Here is a 22,672-nt window from a genome sequence, read left to right as displayed (position 1 = left end):
AATTTCTAGGTATAAACTCCATGACCTCCATCACTCAGTGGAGATACTAGAAATATCACTAACTTTCTGCCCCGCCTACATCTGCTGCTGTTGGAAACTTTCCTCTCCCACATAAATAAAATTCCACAAGCCCCAGCTATTTGGATCAGTGGAAACCATCTGACTCAAGGAAAATCTGTTCATACTGTAGCCAGTGATCTGGCTTGAAAAGAGAAGCTGGGCCAGTCGTCCTTCTCACAGAACTGGAATTGGGAAAATGAAGGGCTGAAACATTTAGGTGGGAGAACTCAAGCTGTAAGGTCATGGCGTAGATTCAAGGCTAGAGAAGCCTTGAAAGGCAAGCTGGGGTTATTAGCAAGCAGAAATGATGCCTGAGTAGAGTCACATGAAGCCAGTCAGTTTCAAGAATAGAATGGAGTGAGGATGCCTTGAAAAGCAGAAATATCATGAAGAAGAAAGAGAGCTACCTGCCTCTGAGAGAAAGATAGCAAATGCTGCCTCAGTTCCTATTTCCATCAGGCCTGCAGTATCACTGTTCCTCTCCCTGCCTCCTTGTGAGATCCATATCTACCATATATATCCCTACAATAACTCCTGTTTTCTTGAGCTTTCACCAGTGAATGTCTTTATTTTCTAAACCAACAAACAAAGACCCAATTAAAATCATGGGACTCTAGTTATTCTAGTCAAGATGCATGAATTGGCAGCTCTCTGCCAGAATTAGTAGCAAAGCCTTAGTCATGGAATCTCAGAGTTTGAAAAGTTAGATGTATAAACCCTCTCTATGATACTCTTAAATTTCTGGTTACAGATGAAGGAACAGAGGCACTGAGAAGTTCAGTAACTTGCCCAATTTGTACATAGTTGAGTTGGGATTTGAATCCAGGATGCCTGACTCCAGAGTCTATGTTTGTAACCACCAGTATACATGTATCACACACATATTTCTTGCTGGACATTGTGCTAAGCATGTAGTAGCTTGCTTAATTAAAGATAAAGAAACTGAGGCTCCAAAAAGTTAGTGAGTTGCCCAAGGCCACACAAGTAGTGTTCGAGCCTAACAACACAGTCAGTGCATTTGACCATCACCCCCGCCTCCTGCTTCACTGCCACCCTGAAACTCTGGTGTTTATACATACATACACCTATGACTCAATATTTCTCATGCCAATTTTTTACATTAGAAAATGGCCAGGTAATATCAGAGTGTGTGGAAGAAAGTAAATAACATGTAAGCACCTATACATTATTTTTTTTCTTCAAAGCCAAGGGTGGAAATCACAAGCACCAACAAAACACCAACTGGAGTTAGTTTTTTTTTATCTCTAATGCATGCAGAGGTAAACCTTGTTTGAAATATTTATCTAAAACATGGCAATGCATTTTTTTTAAATGTTATAAATCTGAGAAAAGTAACAATAGCAACAAAGGAATTCTCAGGAAGAGGTTTTATTTTTATAGAAGAGTGTGCAAACTCATGAGAGGAAGCAGTAAGGATTAAAAGGATGTGACTCTCGTCCTCCCTTCTGTGCTGTGTGGCTTTATTGTTTTGTTGACTTAGAAGTGAACTTGACATTTTGTTGTTGCACTCCTTTCAGGTCCTTTCTTTTAGATTAGATCAGACAGAGGCTGAGTTCCTTTCCAAGGTCTGACCTTAGGGACTAATAAGGGGTTAATAATCTTATTATTAAGATTAAGTAATTATTTCTTAGTTATTTTTATCTGAAAATTATTGAATCAAATACTCCAGTATTCACCCATGTATAGCAGCATCTCATCTTGGTCTAAATTATTGTATTCCGTCTAACAGTTTTTCTGTTGTTGCTACTGGGTTAGCCTTTTTCTTCTTCCCATGGTTATCAGGTGGAAGAGGTAGAACAGTGGTGGTGTTGGAGGGAATAGGGGATGGGATGGGAAGAAAAGAGGCTCAGAGTGGAGCGGGCTTTAATAATCAAGAAGCCAGAGGTTCAGTTCAGGTTTTCGTGGCATGGCCAACCCCAGCAAGCTGTGTCCCCACCCAGTGCCTCAGTTTTTCCATGTGAAAATAGGAACGACAACATTTTTGTGGCACTTGATTCTCCACTGCAGTTCCTCAGCTTCAGTGACACCTTGTGAATGTATGCTAAATAACTATGGATAATTGTTAAGGGTTAATTTTTAACGGGTAAATAATAGATGCTTTTCTGGCTCCTCTGGGACAGATGACAGAGCTCTAACCCAAGCAAAAAACAAAAACAAAAACACAACAGGTCAAAGGGATATGCGGGGACCCATGGGGAGGGAGTAATTAGCATTTCTGACCCATCAGGGAAAATAGATTGTATTTAGAAAAATAAATAGATTTCTCCAAAAATCAAAGGAAAATAATAATGGCTGGGCATAGAGATAAGAATGGAAATTTTTTACTAAATAAAATTTCTTTTCAACTGTAATAATTTAGGTTCTAAAATATGTACTGGCAATTGCTTATCTTTCATTAGTTTGAACCATTATAACTGGCAGAAAACATGTGATTCTTCAAGAAGATACAAGAATACATCACTCTCCTGAACCCTCTCCGGGGGAGGGCTACAGAAGATTAGGGAGAGTAAGACACCCTGGTGCTCAAGGCTCCACTATAGGAAAAGGCCCAACCCCTTCCATGGCCGACAGTGAGGGTGGGGATTTTTGCAGGGTTACCACAATTCACCATTTACACAGCACACAGAACGGATTCAGGAAGTAGTGGCTGTATTACGGGAGGGCTCCTCTTAACCCAAGTGGTGTGCACCCTAAGATCCAGACACGTGTTGGACGGACAAAGGACCTGCAGTGTGTTTTGCATGGCTCTGAGGACATCCTAAGGGAGGTGAGAGCATTTGAAGGGCACAGGGCCAGTGTGAAGGGAAGGCAATTCTGGGTGTGTTCTTCAGGGCCCCGCTTCTGCATGTTGCCTTCCGAGGATGAGCGTTAGAACCTGGGCAGGGAGGCAAAAGAAAAATATATAAAAGACCTCTGGGGGACCTGTGAGCACAGAACTTCTTGCCTATGGGAACCAGGTAACAGAGAGGACATCAGAGAAACTCTTCAATGCTATGTGCATTGACACACTCGGGACAGCTTTGATGGCTTTGGCACCTTTCTTACAGACAGTAACCAAAAGCAGCAGAAGAGGATGAAAAGCGCTGATGCCAGGCAGTAGCAAGTGTGTTTGGGAACACCCGATGAGACGCTCCCTTGTTACAATCCTTACATCCATCCAGAACTTGGGAGAGCTTGCGAGCATATTAGGGTGAAATATAGAACCAATAATTATTGGTCGTGTCCTAAAGGCAGAGAAATAATCAAATTCTAGTTCACCCTCAGTCTGGAAAACAGCAGCTGCGTGCAGAAAACGCTCTGAGAGTAAGACAAGCAAGTATGATTATATTTTTTTACAATACTGTTGCCCAATTATTTACTAGGTTTCATTTAATGTTTAATTCTCCTAAATTTTCTTTGGCCAAAGATTAGCAGGGTTTTTTCCCTTGTACCTTTCTGTAAAGTATATAATTCCAGTTTACATAATAAAATATGACACACTGGACCATGTATCTTAACTTACTATTAACTGAATTAATATGAAATCCTGGTCTAATTTCCTAAATCTTATCAAGTTGCCTATGACTATTTATCATATCTCTTATTCTATGAGAATTAAGTATCCTTCATAGTCTACAGTAAGAAAGCATTATCACAATTCATGGCAAAATCTGAATAAATTATGCTCACTGGCTAATCCTCCTTTGTCATTTATGTTGCCTCTTTCAAATAATTTAGTAGATTAGAACGAAGCTTTACTTTTACAAAACTGTTCTGCCCTTATCATGTTGCCAAAAATCCACCTGCTACAAAAATGCTTCATTATCTTATACTCATTTTTTCCTGACATTGTTTCTCCTTGCTGTAATCTGCTAATTATTGATAATTTCTTATTTTAAAAGAATACTGTACTGGTTATACTCCATTTGCTACCAACTATATCCTTTATTTATCCTGTCCACCCTGCTAAGTGTATCCTTGGTGACTGACTCTTTTAAACTGTACCACCCCTGGGACTTCCCTGGTGACGCAGAGGTTAAGAATCCTCCTGCCAATTGAGGCAAAACCTAATACACAGTAATAATCATTGTTAATTGCATCTTTGACAATGATTAATCGGGTATCAAAGAGGTGTATAAATTGGTAGAAATTATGATCAAAGAGAAACATAGGCCACAGATGTTTAATTAATGCTCAATTATTTATGAGTTTAACTTTGGTTAAGCTAATTTTCCTTCTTCTAGACAATTTCCAATTCACCTCTACAAAGAGACCAGAATAATCACCTTCCAATACAAGATTTATTGTGTTCCTTTAATTAAGAGCCTACAGTGACTTGTACATTCACTCCACGAAGTTTTGCTATGAGAGAAAAGGAGCCATTATATTTTGACTTGAATTAGATATGCCACCATACTTGACTTAGCTCATCTTACTGGAAGCACTTTGAGGGCAGATCCTACAGTCTTGTCTTACATCCTCTACAGAATCAAGCCAAGGGAATCACACATAGTTACAGCTGGAAAAACACTTGTTCTGGGTTGATATGTTTAGCCTTTACCACCAAGACTTTATCACCAAGACCTATCTTTACAGTCTCTAAACAGAAGACCTTCTTGCCTTCCGTTTTCATATTGACTAGGAATGTAAAGGGAAGAACTGAGAAGTAGCCATAGTCGGCTAGCAGCCAGCCCAGATAAATCATCTGTGGAGATATTGTTTCTTTCAAAAGATATAAACATAAGAGGAAGTCCTAGAGCTTGTAACAATTGTGCATAATAAAATTCCATGAAAACCTAGAAATCCAGATGCAGATCAGTAACATATTGGTTAAATAAGCTGTTATGTTCATGCAATGGACAAGTGTCCAGACATTAAGAAGAACGAGATACTCTTTTCTATGAGATTCTCTTTTCACTGAACTCATCAGTGCTGCAAAGACAATGTTACATAATAGTTTTTCTTTAACATTATATCAGGCATCTTCATCTTGTCCTGTATTTATTGCCAGTGTTACTAAAGGTTATCATTTACCTCTTTCTCTTTTAGATATACAATTTCTTCTTACTGTGGAAGCATTCATCAATCCCTATTTTACTATTTCTTTTAAATTAGAAATGAATATTGAATTTTATAAAATGTCTTTGGGGGATATTTCAACTGATTGTATAGTTTTGTTCTCTTTTGACCTTGTTATATGGTAAATTATATTTGGTTATTTTATATTATGCTATTTATTATATATGGTATTATGTTTACTAATTACATTTATTATATTAGAATTACATTATAATTAAGGTAGCATTTTGTTTCAGATAGACAAAACAACCAGTGGAATAGGAAGCATCTTAAAATTAGATGCAAGAGCGTAAGGGATTTGAGATTAAAATAAAATTGACATTTTGGATCAGTAGCCAAACTTATTCAACAAAAGTTGGAAAATATGGCTATCATTAATAAATTCTAGATATAGCAACTAGTTAAAAGTAAAAACGTCATGAAACTGTAAAGGTATCAGAAACCTGGGAGACTTGAAATAAATTATTCATGAGGAACACCTTTCTAAGATGCAAAGAAAAAAGGATACATTTAATTATATAAGAATTAAAATTTTCCTCATGGCAAAATGCACTACAAAGGTCAGAAAACAAGCAAAAGAAATTGGGAAATATATTTAGAAATAGATATGCTCTCTTTACAACTTTTGAGAGAAGCACATGTTTCTTTTTCTTTTAACCTGTTATGTGGGTATTAACCTATAATGTAAGTGCATGGTTCCTTTCCTTTAACCTGTAATGTGAGATTTCATCTGTATGGTAAGTGCATGGTTCCTTTCCTTTCATCTGTAATGTGAGTGTCAACATGGGGCACTGTTTCCAAGCACAGACTTTGGATGTTCCTGTACTGGTCCCATCACTGACCATCCACAAAAACTTGCAAACGTTGCTTTACTTTCCTGGGGGTTAGAGTCTTAGCTAAGAAATGGAAGCAAAATAGAACCTTCCCCCAGGGATAATAGAAGGTTTAAAGGAGTAAATATGTAAATGACTTAGGACAGTGCCTAGTACAAGAGAGATCAATAGAAGTACTTATCAATTTTTTAAAGAGACAGATGAAAGAAATAAAATGTGGTGATTTCAATCTATTGATATATATTCTTGACATTAAACTACCTTTTCATTCATTGGATGACCTAACTTGCTCATGCTTTTTCTTACTCTAGTGAACCTGGGTAGCTAATATCATAGCTTAAAATGTTTGCTTTTATATTTACAAGTAAATTTGACCTGTGAATTTCTTTTTCCTTACAGTCCTAATCTATTTTCAGTATTAGGATTATATAGACTTCCTAAGATGAATAAAGGAGCATTCTCCCTTTGCTACTCTCTAGAAGTTTTTCTTTATTAATACTGATGTTATCTGTTTAATAGAAGTTTGATAGAATTCCCCACCCAAACGTTCTGGGTGGGTCTGGTATTTTCTTGGTGAAAGATTGTAAACTATTGACTTAATTCCTTTACTGGTGAAAGAACTCCAGCTATATACTTCCTCTTGTGTCAGTTTTGGTAAACTTTAGGAGCTAGGAAATTGTCCACTTTACATAAATGTTCAAATTTACTGGCATTTCATATATTCTCTGTTTGTACTCTCTGCTGTAACATTGTCCTGATTCTTTCTGTGTATTATTTACTTATGTTTTTGTTTTGCTTAATCAAAGTGTGTTTTTAAAATCTTTTCAAAGAGTATTCTTTTGACTCACTAAATCACCTCAATTTTATACTTTTTTCTGTTTTATTAAGTTCTGCTCATATCTTTATTATCTGTTTTTTCTATGTTCTCAGGATTTATTGTTTTGCTCTTCTGATGTCAATTAAAACACTTGGTTATTAATTTTAATAAATCTTTTTAGTTATAAATAGTTGAACTTTTTGAAGATGCCAGCTTAGTTGTAAGTATCTAAGGGTCAGCACCTCCACATTGTTGCTGGCCTAAGGCTTAGTGCACCCTATAGCAATGTATATATTGACAATTTTTCCCCTCGACTTTCTGTGTTTTGCTACTTCTCACTTTTCTTTGGAGAGAAGCCCTCTGAAATATCCTTTAGTTATTTTACAGCCAATAAGTCTTTAAAATATGTGTATTTTTTTTAAGATAAATCTACTTATATAACTAGGCAGAAAATCTGATTTGCCATATTTTTAAAAACAGCATAATTTCACTTTTCTCCATGATTAATCTGCTGTTTTACACAACCTTTGAGTTTTTAGCTTTATCAATGACATGTACTTTAGAAATTTTTTAAAGAGCTTACCCACTCTTTTAAAACATCCTGTTCCTTGTTTCAGTTCTAGTTTTATGTCTATTTTCTGCCTTGCACCTGATAATTCCAACATTCAATGGATGGCCTTGGGAATCTAATTCTGGTATTGATTGTTTTTGCTGATTCTCTCCCATTGTAGCTGATTTCTTCATTATTGTGTAAATTTAGATCATGAGCTCATGTTTAGCTAAACTTTATCTGTGGGAACGCTATAGGCCTGGGTTGAAGGTCTACCTCTCCAGAGGGTGTTTAGTTCTGTGTTTGGAATACCACCCATCTGGGAGCATTTTAAGGTAATTTCTTACCTTCTGTTTGCAAGACCGCAAATAAATTTGCAACCCAAACACTGTGAACACAGATCTGGGGTTCAGAATTCTCAAGATTTCCTACCTGTTTCCTACCCAGAGCAGAGGCCAAGAGAATTTGGTCTTAGCCTCCATTTGCCAGCAGATATTTTTTTTACTGGCACACCCTTTCATTAAAGGTGAACCTAGGGATAGATAGGTTTAGTTCTAACTTCCCATCTAGGAGGGATGGAGTCTTATCTCCTGCCTCCCATGTGGTCATGGCCATTTTAACAACAAGTCTCTGCGTCAGGTCAGGTGTGTCATTAAACTATGGCCTGTATTCCAAATCCAGACAGCTGCCTATTTTTTATGGCCTATGAGCTATGGATAATGTTCACATTTTAACTGGTAATATTTTAAATGGTTACTTAAGTACCTAAATAATATCCTCAATTTTGCCTCTTTGGTCCACAAAGCCTAAAATATTTGCTATTTCACTCCATTAAAACAGGATTGCCAGCTTCTGTTCTAAGCGATCAAGATCTTCAATCCACTCTTAATATAGCTATAACTCTCACACATGTACCCCCCTTCTTTCAGGGGTCCTGGAAATTTCTACTGCACACTTCAAAAATCAGACATGCACTTAAAAATAAGTTGTTTACATTTAACCTAGCATACCGAACTCTTTTCTTTTAGGAGAGTTTTTCAAGTAATCTTGCCCACCATATTCTTCAGAGCTTCATTAATAATGGCAAAAAATTAAAACAACTTAACATTCAACAAATGGGAATTGTTCATAACAATTATAGAAGCACATACAGTAGAAAACTATAAACTGTTCTTGAAACGGTGAGACATAACTAGTTTTATTCTTCGAGAACTATGTTTATTTTGGTCTCTTTTGTTTAAATAAGTATATTTCTGTGTATGTATATATATATTCATGTATTTATATACACATACATTATTTACATGATATATTTATATAAATATGTGAAATACATACCTATACACATACCTTTGATTTATATTTGTCTACATACACAGGAATATAATTATATATATCATATATTTATATACATTGAACTGAAAAGTGGTAGTATACATATATATTGTGTATAAATGTGTGTATACGTGCATGTGTAGAAAAACAGGTTGAGAGATATGTAAGCATGATTTAGACAGGGTTCAAGATTTTAAAAGTAGTTATGTGTAGGTAGTGAGATTATGGCCCATTTCATTTAAAATATTGCATATTTTTACGTAAATTGTTATGAACAGATTCCTACGTAAATAAAATTATAAATAGTTATACATACTTGTATTGTAGTGTATAATTAAAATATATATACTTTTATATAAGTATATTTATATTATATAATGTACTTGTTTTATAATAATACATTCTGTATTGTGTTATGTAGAATACATTAAACATAATGTATTATATCAGATAATAATAATGATATATTTCTATGATATAATTGTTTTATAATCAATATTACATGATATATCATATTAATACTGTGAACATATTAAACATATAAATACATTGCATTAGTCATATAGTTTGTGTACAATATATGCTATGCAAAAATACATGTTAATATAATACATAATTGTTATACAGTCACATAAACAGTAATATATTACATTTATACACCAATATAATATTTAATATTGGTATATGTATATTATATTGAATATATACATAGCTAATGCTCTTTAAAGCCATCTGCTACAAGAAGTAGAATGAGACCAGGAGTATGGCCAAAGCAAATTCTAAAAATATTAGATTATTTATATTCACTTATATGTCATTTTCCTGGAATCTGCATCTGGCTGTTAGAGAGCACACACTGCAAAATCCCGATAAAGTGCCCAGGAGGACATGGGATCCTTTATTTACTGGGACCTCAAAGGAAGCATAGTGCTATTCAGTCCCCCATCAAAGAGCTAAGAGCAAATCTTGAAGCACCCAGTAAAAGCCAATTCAAACAAAAAAGCTTTTCCACTTCAACTTGAAAAAGTTAAGTTCCCAAGAGACCCCCTACATCAACCACTGAAGCTCATTTGGCAGTAAAAACAATAACATTCAGCGAACAACAAGAAATCTAAAACAATAGTTGTTTTAAAAAAAAAAAATCCAGCAGCTAATCAGTGTCTTTCCTGTTTGAAAGAAGGCAGTGGGAAGTGGACAGAAGACCTGATAGGAAAGATAAAAAGAAGAGGAAAAGGAAAATAAAAGTTTCCAGTTTGACAATCAAGCTGTCTTCTGCATCCATTTCATCCCAAGACCACCAAGCCAGTGTGGAGGCTTTTTCCTCCTTTCCTTTTCGTGAGACTGATCACAACCAGCACTGCAGAGTCCATTAAATTAAGAAATGCTGTTGCATACATGTGTGAATGAGCTGTGAATAAAGTACTGGAGTAGAGGACACCTAACTTGAAACGTCCTCATGAATGTCCATGTGGCTGAGCAGGAAGTTAACCTGTCATAGATGTGCTAAATCAGAATAGTTGGGTTTTATTTTATTTACTTTTCCCTGGAGTCTGTTGAATGACTGTCATCTACAAGTTCAGGCTACTTTTTGCTGACGATTAATGCACTGGGAGAGCTGAGAGAAAACTGAACAGTAGAGCTGTCTTTTTCTTGACCAGTTCACCTTACTTTCCCAAACTCAAAGTCTTTCCCTATTTCTTCCTCCTTTTTGTTGTAGTAAAATGAACATAACATAAAATTCACCATTTTGATCATTTTACAATTCACTGTACCATTCAGTGGAATTTAGTACTGTCACAATGCTGTGCAACTGTCACCACTGCCTAGTTGCAAAACATTTTCATCACCCCAAAAGGAAACCTACACCCATTTTAAGCAGTCATTCCCTATTTCCCTCTCTTCCAAACCCCTGGCAACCACTAATGTATAATATTTTCCATGTGTATGGATTTGCCACTGCTGGACATTTCGTATAAATGGAACCATACAATATGTGGCCTTTCGTGCCTGATTTCTTTCACTTAGTTGCATCCATGATGTAGCATGTATCAGTAATCCATTCACTTTTATGGCTGAATCCCTTGATACTGTTTTCTTCATACTGTTTGAATACAAACTTTAAAATATGTTGAGGGTGAAGCTCTGTTTTAATGGCACATCTATTAGGCCAATTCATTTAACGAAGGTGAAAGTGGAGATATTGTTGTGAAATGATAATCGTTGAGAAGCCTCAGCTAATTTGATAATGAAAAGTTTGGGAAATGTTGCAAAAAATTATTTGCTTTATATTAAAAGCCTTTTAAACAAGGATTCAGGAGATTGTCTTTTTCTTGCAGGTAACTTAAATGAGGCAGAAGAAACTAACTGCCCTTTAAAACAGATTTTGAAAGGATTTTATTTATTCTTAATAGACGAATGGGAGTACAGGTTGTTCATATCCAATATGGACTCCCTGTCCAAACACTGTTTATCATTCTAGCCACCACTATCGAATTATATTTCTTGAGACTAATGCAGCTTAACTCCTGCATATTACTTTTGAAAATTCATCTATCAAATCCATTAATACAGTATAAACAAGAGATGTTCATGTTTCAGTGCAGTTCAAATATCAGGTATAAAGAGCCCTCAGTAAGAAAAGGAATCCTATATCTCTTGCCAGAATGTGGTCAGCTCTGGGGTGCTTTGCTAGCTGAAAGACACTTTTATTGTTAAGAGGATAGAGGTTGTTTAAGAGGGATGAGAGGCAAAAACTTTTAAGTACTTGTTTGTGTTAAAAACAGTGCTAGGCTATCTCATACTCTGTATCAGTCAAGGCTCACCATTTTACATATGTGAAAAGCGAAGTTAAAAGTGTTTTAGTAACTTACTAAAAGGCATGCAGCCACTAAATTCAAGCAAGAATTCAATCCCAAATCTGTCACACTGAAGTTTGAGCTAATATTGAGATTAATAAAAAATAGTACTAAATTAAAAGTTCAGAGATATTTTTTATTTCCTACTCTTCCACTAACCCTCTTTGGAGATAAATCATTTCATTTATATGGGCCTTAGTTTTCACAACTATAATAGTTGGAAGTTTGACTAGGTGACCTCTATGTAGTCTTCCAGTTCTAAAATGTTCCATTAATTTGGCTTCCTACAATAATTGCCATTGCAATATATGCGTGCTGCCACCAAGTAGCAGTAGAGAGTACTAGTTCCTTTTTTAACTCTAGTGGGGAGTGCATTTTGACATCAGACTTATCCGTCAATAGTACAGCCTGTTAATATAACTATAAAATAACAAAATAATCTGGTATTATTTCCTGTAAAGCAGAAGCTTTACATTGTGTCTATGAATCGTATCAGAATCACCTGTAGGTTTTTAAACATAGAGGAAATCCAGAACCCATTGAATGAGGATTTTCAGAGATGGGACTTGGGCAGTTGGATTTTGGGGCTCCCATCATTTGTATATTTTATTTTATTTTATTTTTTGCCTATGTACAACATTTGTCACATCCTCTTGAATCTTTAGCAATTTCTGTTTTAAAAGTTTAGAATATTCCATAATCTTCACCTACTTTTCATAAGGCGTTATCTGTTATGTTTATTCACTCTTGTGCTTCTCCTGGTTAAAACTTCATTTTTTCTTTTTTTTGGGGGGGGCCCTGCCTCATGGCTTGCAGGATCTTAGTTCCCTGACCAGGGATTGAACCCCAGGCCCCCAGCAGTGAAAGCGCCAAGTCCTAACCACTGGACCACCAGGGAATTCCCAAGACTTCTTTTTTAAATGACTTCTTTTCCCACTCTGATTCATTCCTGGGATCAGTTTCATGTGGGAACATTAAACCAACCTTGCATTACTAGAATAAAGCCACTTTGATTGTGATATATTACTGTTTTACATACCATGGATACAGTTTGTGCTTTTATTTACAAATTTTGCATGCATGTTCAAAAGAGAAACTGGCCTATGATTCTATTCTTGTAATATTCTTTTTACTTTTGATCTGAAGCTTATGTTGGCCTTATAAAAATTTTGAGCAATATATTATTTTCTGTTTCCTGGAAGGGTTTTATGTAAGATTACCAATATTTCTTCCCTAAATATTTGGAAGAATTTACTTGGAAAGCCATTTATCCCTGGAAATCATTTTCTGTAAAGGTACTTAATTATACAAACAACTTTTTGAGTAGATATAGATTTTTTAGATATTTCTTTTCTTGGGTTAGTCTTGTTAGGTTGCGTGTTTTAAGAGTTTGTAATTTTGGATGAATTTTCAAATTTATAAATATAAAATTTTAATTTTAACAGCTTTATCGGGATGTAATTTACATACCATAATTTAACCCTTTAATGTATACAATTCAGTGGTTCTTAGTGTAACCACTAAAAGACGTGTGTAACCATCACAACCATCCAATTTTAGATTTCTGTCCCCCCACAAAGAAACCCATTACACATTAACAATGTTTTTTCATTCTCTCAACCCTCTCAGCTCTAGGCAAGCACTAATCTCCTTTCTGTCTCTACAGATTTGCTATTATGGGCATTTCATATAAATGGGACCATACAATATGTGATCTTTTGAGAGTGGCTGCTTTTCTTTACAGAATGCTTTCACGGTTCATCCATGTTGTAACATGGATCAATATTTCATTCCTTTTTATAGCTGAATGCTGTTCTATCGTACGGATATTCCACATTTTGTTTATTCACTTGTCAGATTGACATTTGAATTTTTTCCACCTTTTGTTTTCAGAAATATGCTTCTATGAACATTCACGTACAAGCTTTTGTGCAGACGTAAGTTTCTATTTCTCTTAGGTATATATTTAGTAGTGGAACTGCTGGGTCATAGGGTAACTCTATGTTTAACACTTGCAGGAACTGTCAAGCTGTTTTGTAAAATGGCCGCACATTTTGTAAAATGGCTCAGACTGTACTTTGTATCCAAAGGTATCCAAAGCCACTTTAGATGCAAAATGTTTAAAGTTGACCTTTGCTGCTGCCCAAATCGTAGCGACTGTGGGCAGTCTGCAAGATGGCATCTTAGGTTTCTCAGGAAGAAATTAGAATACACAAAGGGGGAAATAACTGTACAATTACATAATGTAGATTTCATATTTAATTTTATGGGAAAAGCAATAATTAGGTGGCTTTTGGTTTTAACTGGAAATAGCCACTCATTGGGAAATAATTACTCGCTAATGGCCTTAGCGAGTCACTCTGGAGCTTCTCCTAGAACTAGAAAACCTAAGTTCTGCTCACAGCAGAACAAGGAAACGGTGCCCAGTGCTGGCGAGGCAGCACAGAACAGGGGAGTCGTCGCTTGAGGGAGCGGAAGACAGTGCAGCCACTTTGGAAAGGAGTTGGCCAGCTTCCTAGAAAGCGAAACTACATTGCCCACTTTTCCCCAATGTCACCTCTTGTGAAAGTCAAGTCAGCGTCCCAGCAGGATCCTGACGTTGACACGACTGCCCCTGTCATCCGTTGCCCTGGAAAGGCCCCCGGCGGCTTTCGGTCTGGGGCTCTTCCCAGTCAGGCGAGCGTTTGTGTACAGCTTCTGTGTGGACTTCAGTCTCCATTTCCCCGGGGTAAGTGCCCATGACTGCGGTTGCCGAGTCCTGCGACGGCTGCTTTTTGAGGAAGTTTCGCAGTAGGGGAGCGCCTGGCCTGAGCCCCGCGTGCCGGCCTCTGCCCATCTCTCTGCCGCCTCAACCCCAGCAGGGAAGGTCCACGTGGACCAGCGCTCCCTCTGCACCTGCTGTGCCCTCGGTCCTCACGGTCACAGGGCTTCCCCAGAGCACGGGCGGCGGGGGCCCCTCCCTGCGTCCCGCCCCACCCCCGCCTCATCCGGGCCCCCCGCCCCCCGTGGCTTTGGTGGGAGGGTCTCAAGGAAGGACCCCCTCCTCCGAGCCTACTCCACCCTCACTCCCCGCTCCCACAGAGCTTCCGTCCCGACGCCAGGCCCGTGGGGCTCCCGCAGCAGCAGCGCTGGGACTGCCGGGTTTCTGCAGTTCTTCAGTTCGGACTCTATCTACCCGGAGTCAGAGCCCGCAGGTCAGGGCTCGGCGCCACGCCAGCCACAGGTCCACGTCGTCCTCTGCGCTTGTGGCCGACAGGCTGTGTCAGGAGTTCCCACGCCCCCAGCCCGAGTTCCGTTCGTTGGCTAGCGCGGGCCCCCAGAACACAGGCCCCCAGTCCACGGACTAGAGCACCGGGCTATTAGAAAGGAACAGCCAGGTGGAAGGAGGAGGTGGGGAGGCGTGGGGCGGGGCGCGGGGCTTCCAGGCCGCCTGCAGGCACCCAGCCCGCAGCTCTCTGAACCCCGTGTTTACCGAGATTTTGTTCCATGAGCACGATTACAGCGGGGGCCATGGGCAACGGATTCACGTTGCAACCCCTGGCCCTCTCACCTCACAGGAGGTGGGCAGGCAGGGGGGCTGTAAGGTGCAACCCGGCCTGCGGCTTTAGGTTTAGGAGCTGTGTGCCAGGACTGGGGGCCAAGACCCGACCCATTTCTCCCGTAATTCACAGCGCGGCTCCTGCTGGGCACGGAGGCTGGGGGACGACGGGAGGCTGAAGAGCATGGCGTCCGCCTTCACCCCCTCCCTCCTCTCTTGGCTGAGCCCTGCGGCCGCGCGGGTTCCCAGTGGGCCCCTCTCCGGGGGGGGGGGCCTGTCTCTTCAGGTCCTCCCAGCTGCCTGACACCCCTCTGCCCCCAGCGTGGACCCCAGAGCCCTCAGCTCTTCCCACTCCTGGTCCAGCAGGACGGGGGTCCCTGCGGCACCCTGGACAGGCGGGCGATGGGCAGCCCGGCCCCTCCCGGGAGGCAGCCCCGTGGGGTGGGGAGGGGGGCGGGCACTGCGAGTCACCCATGGTCGAGCGCGTCACCTCGGTGCGTGGCGTGGGGCGCCGTGGCTACACGCATCTTGATGGCCGGGATCAGACCCAGCTCTGCCACCAACTGGCTGGGTCCCCGGAGGCCGGTCACTGGACCCCATTGTCCTTGTTCACCATCTGCAACGTGCGTGACCCGAGGACCCCCTCACAGGTGGTCGTGAGGGCTGACCGAGTCGGTTTGTGTGGAGCACAGAGAACAGTGAGGCCAGCAGATGAAGAAAGAGCTTGTCACTCATGGTTCTGGGCAGGGGCACGCCTTGTCACCCAGGGCCTCCCAGGAACACGAGGGTTCGGCAGGAATGAGGGGAGGGGTGGCTGGGGACTGGAGCCTGAGGTGTGGGTCCCCGGGAAGGAGCAGGCTCAGGATTGGCTAGAATGACCCCGGGGCTCCGGGCCTCTCCGGGGTGATGAGGGCAGGGGGACGGTGGCCCCGAGAGTGGGAGCCCCGTACCCAAGGGGCTGGGGTGCAGCCCTGCGCTGGCTGGTTTGCGTCAGAAAGTGACAGACGCGGTGAACGCAGCTACCAGGCCCGACCCAGGGCTCAGCGACAGTTCTTGTTCCTCAACACAAACGCTGTCCCGCTTCGGCCGGTGCTGTGCCTTGCGGTGGAGGAAACCGGGACTCAGAGGACTGTGGGACTCCGGCCTCCAGGGTGGGGCCCGGGCACGTGGGCCCCGAAGTCCTCCGGAGCGGCAGGCCCATGGAGCTTCGAGGCTGGGGGAGGTGAGGGTGTGGACAGTGGGGCTGCGCAGACTACCTTGACACTTGAGAACCACTGGCCCGAGGGACCACGGGGACGCCCGTGGAGGGGGCCGCCCAGGAGAGGCGGCCTGCTGGCGCGGGGCGGGGTCCTGAGTGCCGCCCCGCCCTCCCAGGGCGCCCTGTGCTCCTGCCCAGTCGTGGTCGGTGGGGCCGTGAGGCTGCAGGGAGGCCAGTTCCCGGCACGGCGCCTGCTGCCCGCAGAGGCCCGGCGTCCCTCGGGCTGCTTGTGAGCCAGGCGTGCCCGACGAGCCCCTGCGCCTGGCAGAGCCAGCGGGCACGCTCCCCCAGCGCCCCTCCTGTCCTCGGACAGGCACGTCTGCTCAGCCCGGGAGCGGGGCCGGGCGCGCTGAGTCCTGGGCTGGGCAGGGGGCGCAGCCTGGGCAGGTCCTCGAGGCGCCCCGCCTGCTGCTGGCCCGGCAGGGGCCCCGGGGAACCGGCACCTTCCTCTGCGCCCCACGTCGCTCCCTCCCCCAGGCTGGTCCATTTCTACCTGTTTCTGCAAACCAGATAGACCCTGAAGGGACAGAAACTTAGCTCCGTTGAAACGGCTGAAGCTTAGGCTGTCACCTTGGGGTAACTCCTGAGGAGGGTCCTAACAGGACCCGAGGCCCTTTCTTTCCCATCTCCCTCCTCTCGTCCGCCTCATCCGCCTCTTCTCCTTGAACCCCCCTCCGCGCCCCCGCCCCCCGATTTTACGGCCGTCTTCTTCCTTCAGAAAATCAAGAGCATCAAGAAGAAGCTGAGGACTTCCCTGATAGCGCAGCGGTTAAGAATCCGCCTGCCCATGCAGGAGACATGGGTTTTAGCCCTGGTCCGGGAAGATCCCACATGCCACGGAGCAGCTAAGCCCGTGCGCCACAACTATTGATCCAGCGCTTTAGATCCCGTGAGCCACAATTACTGAGCCTGTTTGCCACAACTGCTGAAGCCCGTGCGCCTAGAGCCCATGCTCCGCAACAAGAGAAGCCACTACAATGAGAAACCTGCTCACCGCAACTGGAGAAAGCCCGTGTGCAGCAACGAAGACCCAATGCAGCCACAAATTAATTCATTAATTAATTAATTTTTTCAGTTTTAAAAAGTAAAAAAAATAAGCTGAGTCTCCTGTGCATCGACTTCAACAAGAACCTGAACGGGGACGTGACCTTCCTGCCATTCACGCGCGAGGAGCTGGATGCGTGCGGGCCCCGCGGGGTGGTCGAGAGGCGTCCGTGTGCCCTGCCCCCGGGAGGGCCTTCTTCTCCTGAGGCGCTCAGAGTGTTTGGGTCCCAAGGTTCTGGATCCTTCCTAGGGGAAGGTGGCAGTCTGTCTACGGAGATTCTGCCCCGAAGGAGGTTCTCCCTCGAGACCCCGCCCCGCCCCTGCTCTCCTGTGATGTTTCTTTAATCTCACAGGGTCCTCCCGCACCTGACCCGGCGTGGGGTCTTGAAGGGCTGGGGCCTGGGCGGCTCTTTCAGCTTCTGCCCTCTTCCCCGAATGCTTTATTTTGAAAACTTCACACCTGTAGGGAAGTGGCAAGAATAGTACCAGGGAGACCCCGTGTGCTCCCCGGGCCCGGCCTCCCTACGTGGATGCCATGTGTGCTTTTCCTGCGCTGGGGCTTCTGGACGCATCGCCAGGAGCAAGGGCGCCTCCTGAGTCCCCGGGTGCAGGCCCCCCTCGGGAAGCAGAGCGTGGAGCTGTCCCCCAGCCGTCCCAATGGCGCTCTTCTTTTAAACATTAATTAATTAATTAATTTTTGGCTGCGTTGGGTCTTCGTTGCTGCACGCGGGCTTTCTCTAGTTGCGGCGAGCGGGGTCTCCTCTTCGTTGCGGGCACATGCCTCTCATTACGGTGCCTTCTTTCGTTTCGGAGCACGGGCTCTAGACGTGCCGGGTTCTGTAGTTGTGGCACGGGGGCTCAGTAGTTGTGGCTCCCAGGATCTAGAGCGCAGGCTCAGTAGTTGTGGCCCACGGGCTTAGTTGATCTGAGGCACGTGGGATCTTCATGGACCAGGGCTCGAACCCGCGTCCCCTGCATTGGCAGGCGGATTCTTTTTTTCTTTTGGAACCAAAACTTTAATCCCAAGGATTGTCACAAAACATATTACAAATGGCAGCATGAAAAAAAAACTGCACAGTATCTCAAAGTTCAGCTCTACAATATACTCTTAATCTGGCAGGACATTGGTGTCTTGAATACTCTCAAATTCCCAAGTAATATTACAAAGAGCTTTGTATTCATGTACAGCAATCACACAGGGGACTTATGACCTAAATCAAAGGTAAACTAACTTTCTTGAAACTTCTTTGATTCTAAAGTCACTGGACAACCTCTTGGCCGGTGTGAAGACTAGTGGAATTTTTAAACTTCTAATCTAGGGTAAGGGTGCAGCTTTAAGTTTTACCTGCTGCCTTGTGTTCACAGCACCTTTTAAAGACTGCTTGCTTAACTACAGCTGCATGCCATATCCCAGCTACAGAAAGCCTTTTCAATGTTTGCCAGTGTTGTTTCCATAATAGTAAACATCACACTTGAGCTGGGCAGGAGTCATAGTTTTATTATCAGTCTAGGCAAGACCAAAAATTCAAAGCAAATTCAATTTTGCTTAAGGGAACATTGAAAGGTAACAATTCTTCATATTACATGCCTCATAGGACCCATTTCAAACCATAGAGAATGACACCTTTATGTGTCACTGTCCCAAGAGACAAACAAATGTGAACAGCTAAAACATTTAAAAAGTGCACCAAGCTTCGGAAGTCTCAAACACAACTTGAATTTTCTGGACATACTCCTGTCAAATGAAGTTATTTCCTGTACACCACTCCTCTTGCAAAGTGGTCTTCTATTTCCTTTCATTTGACCTAGATCGGCTAGGAGACCTAGAGAAAGATCGGGACGGCTTGTGATTTCTCTCCTGGGACAGGGATCTCTCTCTTCTCCTATATCTAGAAAGGGACCTGCTCTGGCTGAGGGAGAAGCTTCTCCGTCTCGGAGATGTGTGGCGAGGTGGAGGACTCCTCCTCCGATAATCATCTCGAGGGCCACGACCCCAAGAAGGAGGCGGTCACGATTTCGATTTCGACTTCTCTTTTCCCCATTCGACAGGTCCACTCTTACTCGGCAGCCACATAGTGTTCTCCCATCTAGTTCTCGGACAGCATCGGCTGCATCTCGGGGATCTTCACGTTCAACAAGAGCGAAGACGGGAGGGTTTTTAGCAACCCACACACTTCAGAGTGGTCCATAATGGCCTAAAGCTCGTTCCAATTCAGTCTTGTTACCACTGTTTCCAAGATTCCCTACATAAACTTGACAGTCCAACGGACAGGAATCACGATGCAAGACCCTCGTGGCTCCTGGGTTTCACGGGCCACAGGGTGATCCCGGGCCTCTAGAATCTGGCAGCTGAATCTGCTCGCACAAGCTGTCCTGTGGGGATGCTTTTCCCCCCCTGTGTCCAGCCCGGGGCCCTACTGGCTTGGCCCGGCCTCCCGGGTGAGAGGGTGAACCCCAGCTCCCTGAAGCAGACACTCAGAGCCCTGTTGACCGGACTCACGGGACTGGGGCAGCGGCTGGACATGTGTGGCCAGCCTGGTGGTGTTTGGCCCCGTCTGCAGTTCCAGTTCCAGCGGAGAAAGAGCTTCGCTCTGTAATTTTCTCCTGGTTATGTAAGGATCCCCGGTGTCATTTGACAGAAATGTAGATGGTATGTTCTTTCTCTGTTTTCTCCCTGCTTCCTCTCCTCTCTCTCTGTCTCTGACTGTCTGTCTCTCTCTCTCTGTCCCTCTCCCTCTCTGCCTCTCCTTCCCTCCTGCTCCCACTCCTTCCTGAGAGAGGATAGACAGAGTGTGAGAGAGGGAGACTCAGAGGGAGAGGGAGGGAGAGGGAGGAAGGGAGAGGGAGAGAGGGAGAGGAAAGAGGGAGAGGAAAGAGGGAGAGGAAAGAGGGAGAGGAAAGAGGGAGGGGGGAGAGGGAGAGGGAGAGGGAGAGGGAAGAGGGAGAGGAAAGCTGGAAAGAGGGAGAGGAAAGAGGGAGAGGAAAGAGGGAGAGGAAAGAGGGAGGGGAAAGAGGGAGAGGAAAGACGGAGAGGGAAGAGGGAGAGGGAAAGAGGGAGAGGAAAGAGGGAGAGGAAAGAGGGAGAGGAAAGAGGGAGAGGAAAGAGGGAGAGGAAAGAGGGAGAGGGGAAGAGGGAGAGGGAGAGAGGGAGAGGGATAGAGGGAGAGGGAGAGAGGGAGAGGGAGGGAGGTCTCTTCCTCCCTCCCTCTCCCTCTCTCCTCCTTCTCTCCCTCTCTCCCTCACCCTCTCTCCCTCTCCCTCCCTCCATCACCTTCCCTCCTTCTCCCTCTCCCTCCCTCCATCACCCTCGCTCCTCCCTCTCCCTCCCTCCCTCTCCCTCTCCCTCTCCCTCCGTCTCACCCTCTAGAGACGGAGGGAGAGGGAGAGGGGGGAGAGAGGGAGGGAGGGAGAGGGAGGAGGGAGGGAGAGGGGAGAGAGGGAGAGGGAAACAGAGAGAGAGAGGGAAGGAGAGTCTCCTTCCCTCTCTCTCTCTGTTTCCCTCCCTCTCTCCCCTCTCCCTGTCTCCCCCCTCCCTCTCCCTCTCTGCCCCCTCCCTCTCCCTCTCCCTGTCTCCCTCTCCCTCGTCTCTGCCTCTCCCTCTGTGTCTCCCTCTGGGAGGGAGTGAGGAGATGGAGAGACGGAGGGAGAGGGAGAGTTGGAGGGAGAGGGAGAGGGAGGAGAGGGAGAGAGGGAGAGGGAGAGGGAGAGAGGGAGGGAGAGAGGGATAGAGGAAGGGAGAGAGACGTGTCTCTCTCCCTTCCTCTATCCCTCTCCCTCTCCTTCTCCCACCTCCCTCTCCCTCTCCCAATCTCTCTCTCCCTTCCTCTATCCCTCTCCCTCTCCTTCTCCCACCTCCCTCTCCCTCTCCCACCTCCCTCTCCCACTCTCTGTCTCCCTCTCCCTCCACCTCCTTCCCTCTCCAGAGGGAAGGAGGTGGAGGGAGAGGGAGAGGGAGAGAGATGGAGGGAGAGGGAGAGAGGGAGAGAGGGAGGGAGAGAGGGAGAGGGAAAGACGTAGAGGGAGAGAGGGATAGGGAAAGTGGGACAGGGAAATTGGGAGGGAGAGAGGGAGAGGGAGAGAGGGAGAGGGAGAGGGGGAGAGGGAAAGGGGGAGAGGGAGAGAGGGAGGGAGAGAGGGACAGGGAGAGAGGGAGAGGAAGGGACAGAGAGGCAGAGGCAGAGATGGAGGGAGAGGGAGAGTGACAGCCAGGGAGGGAGAGGGAGGGAGAGGGAGGGAGGAAGAGAGGGAGAAGGGCTGAGGAGGGGGGCTCCCTCCCCCTCCCATGCTCTCCCCACTGCTTTCTCTTTTTTCTGCTTCAACAGACACCAGGCACCTTTTAGATCAGCCCTGAAGTCAACGTTGATGCTTGGACGGCCTGACCTCCCCGCTGACTTCCAGCCCTGGACCACAGCTGGGAGATGAAGTCTACGGGGCCCTGGGCGGCGGGCTGCACAGGCCCCTTCTCTGACGCCCAATCTCTCCTCGTTTACGAGGCAGCCGCCAGCTCCCCTCTCTGACTCCCCAAGATTTTGGGCCTTTTTAATATGTGTCCATAACGCCATGAGCTATTATTTAACTTTTCTACGAGGACCCATTTCCGAAATGCAGTGGTTTTCGGCCTTGGCTGCACTAGAAGAACCCCCGGGGAAGGGAGAGAAGTCTCTCCCTCCCTCTCTCTCCCTCTCCCTCCGTATCTCCTTCTGCCTGTCTCCCTCTCCCTCTCCCTCTGGGGTGATGCCTGATGAGCTCAGAGTCGCAGATGTTCCCCCCATCCCCTCTCTGTGCCTTGCGTGGGGTCTGGGCCTTCTCACTGTGGCCCGGGCACGGCCTTGACATTCAGACATCGGTTCCTGCAAGGACACTTGTGTTTGGTCCATACCGCGTGTGGCTGCAGTCTGTGCTTCTGCTGTTTAGCATCTTCAGTAGATGGGGGCTGTGCACGAGCCCTTCATCTTCCCCGCAGACACCACTGGTGCTCACCGGGCCTCGCGGGCGATGCGGGGGGCACGGGGAACAGCCCTGTGTCCCCACCTTCTTGGGCTGCAGACAGGCCACGTTGGTCCTGTGGTGACTGGGGGCTCCCAGGAGAACCCCACCGCAGAACCGGAGAGGTGGCCCCAGAGAAGGTGGCGTACGCCTGGGGCCGGGCCTCACCAGCCAGCCACGGGCCACCTGCAGCAACAGGCCTCTCGCCGTCCAGGGGCTGGGTGTTCGGGCGCCGTGGGGATGAGCTGCTGTCTGCACGGCAGCCGAGTTTGTATTGTTGAGCCCGGGGAGGCCCCTGGGTGGCTCCTGGAGAGCCT

At 45.0% G+C, this 22,672-nt stretch overlaps 1 pseudogene; it reads right to left on the bottom strand.

Moving 5' to 3' along the window:
• Positions 1-18,987: 18,987 nt before the first annotated feature.
• LOC133099813 (serine/arginine-rich splicing factor 3-like) lies at positions 18,988-21,931 on the bottom strand (annotated as a pseudogene).
• Positions 21,932-22,672: the final 741 nt, after the last annotated feature.

Source organism: Eubalaena glacialis, chromosome 10 (assembly GCF_028564815.1).
Source record: "Eubalaena glacialis isolate mEubGla1 chromosome 10, mEubGla1.1.hap2.+ XY, whole genome shotgun sequence".
Classification (NCBI taxonomy): Eukaryota; Metazoa; Chordata; class Mammalia; order Artiodactyla; family Balaenidae; genus Eubalaena; species Eubalaena glacialis.
The sequence above is the reverse complement of the archived record's forward strand: the minus strand, read 5'-3'. Positions and strand labels throughout refer to the sequence as shown.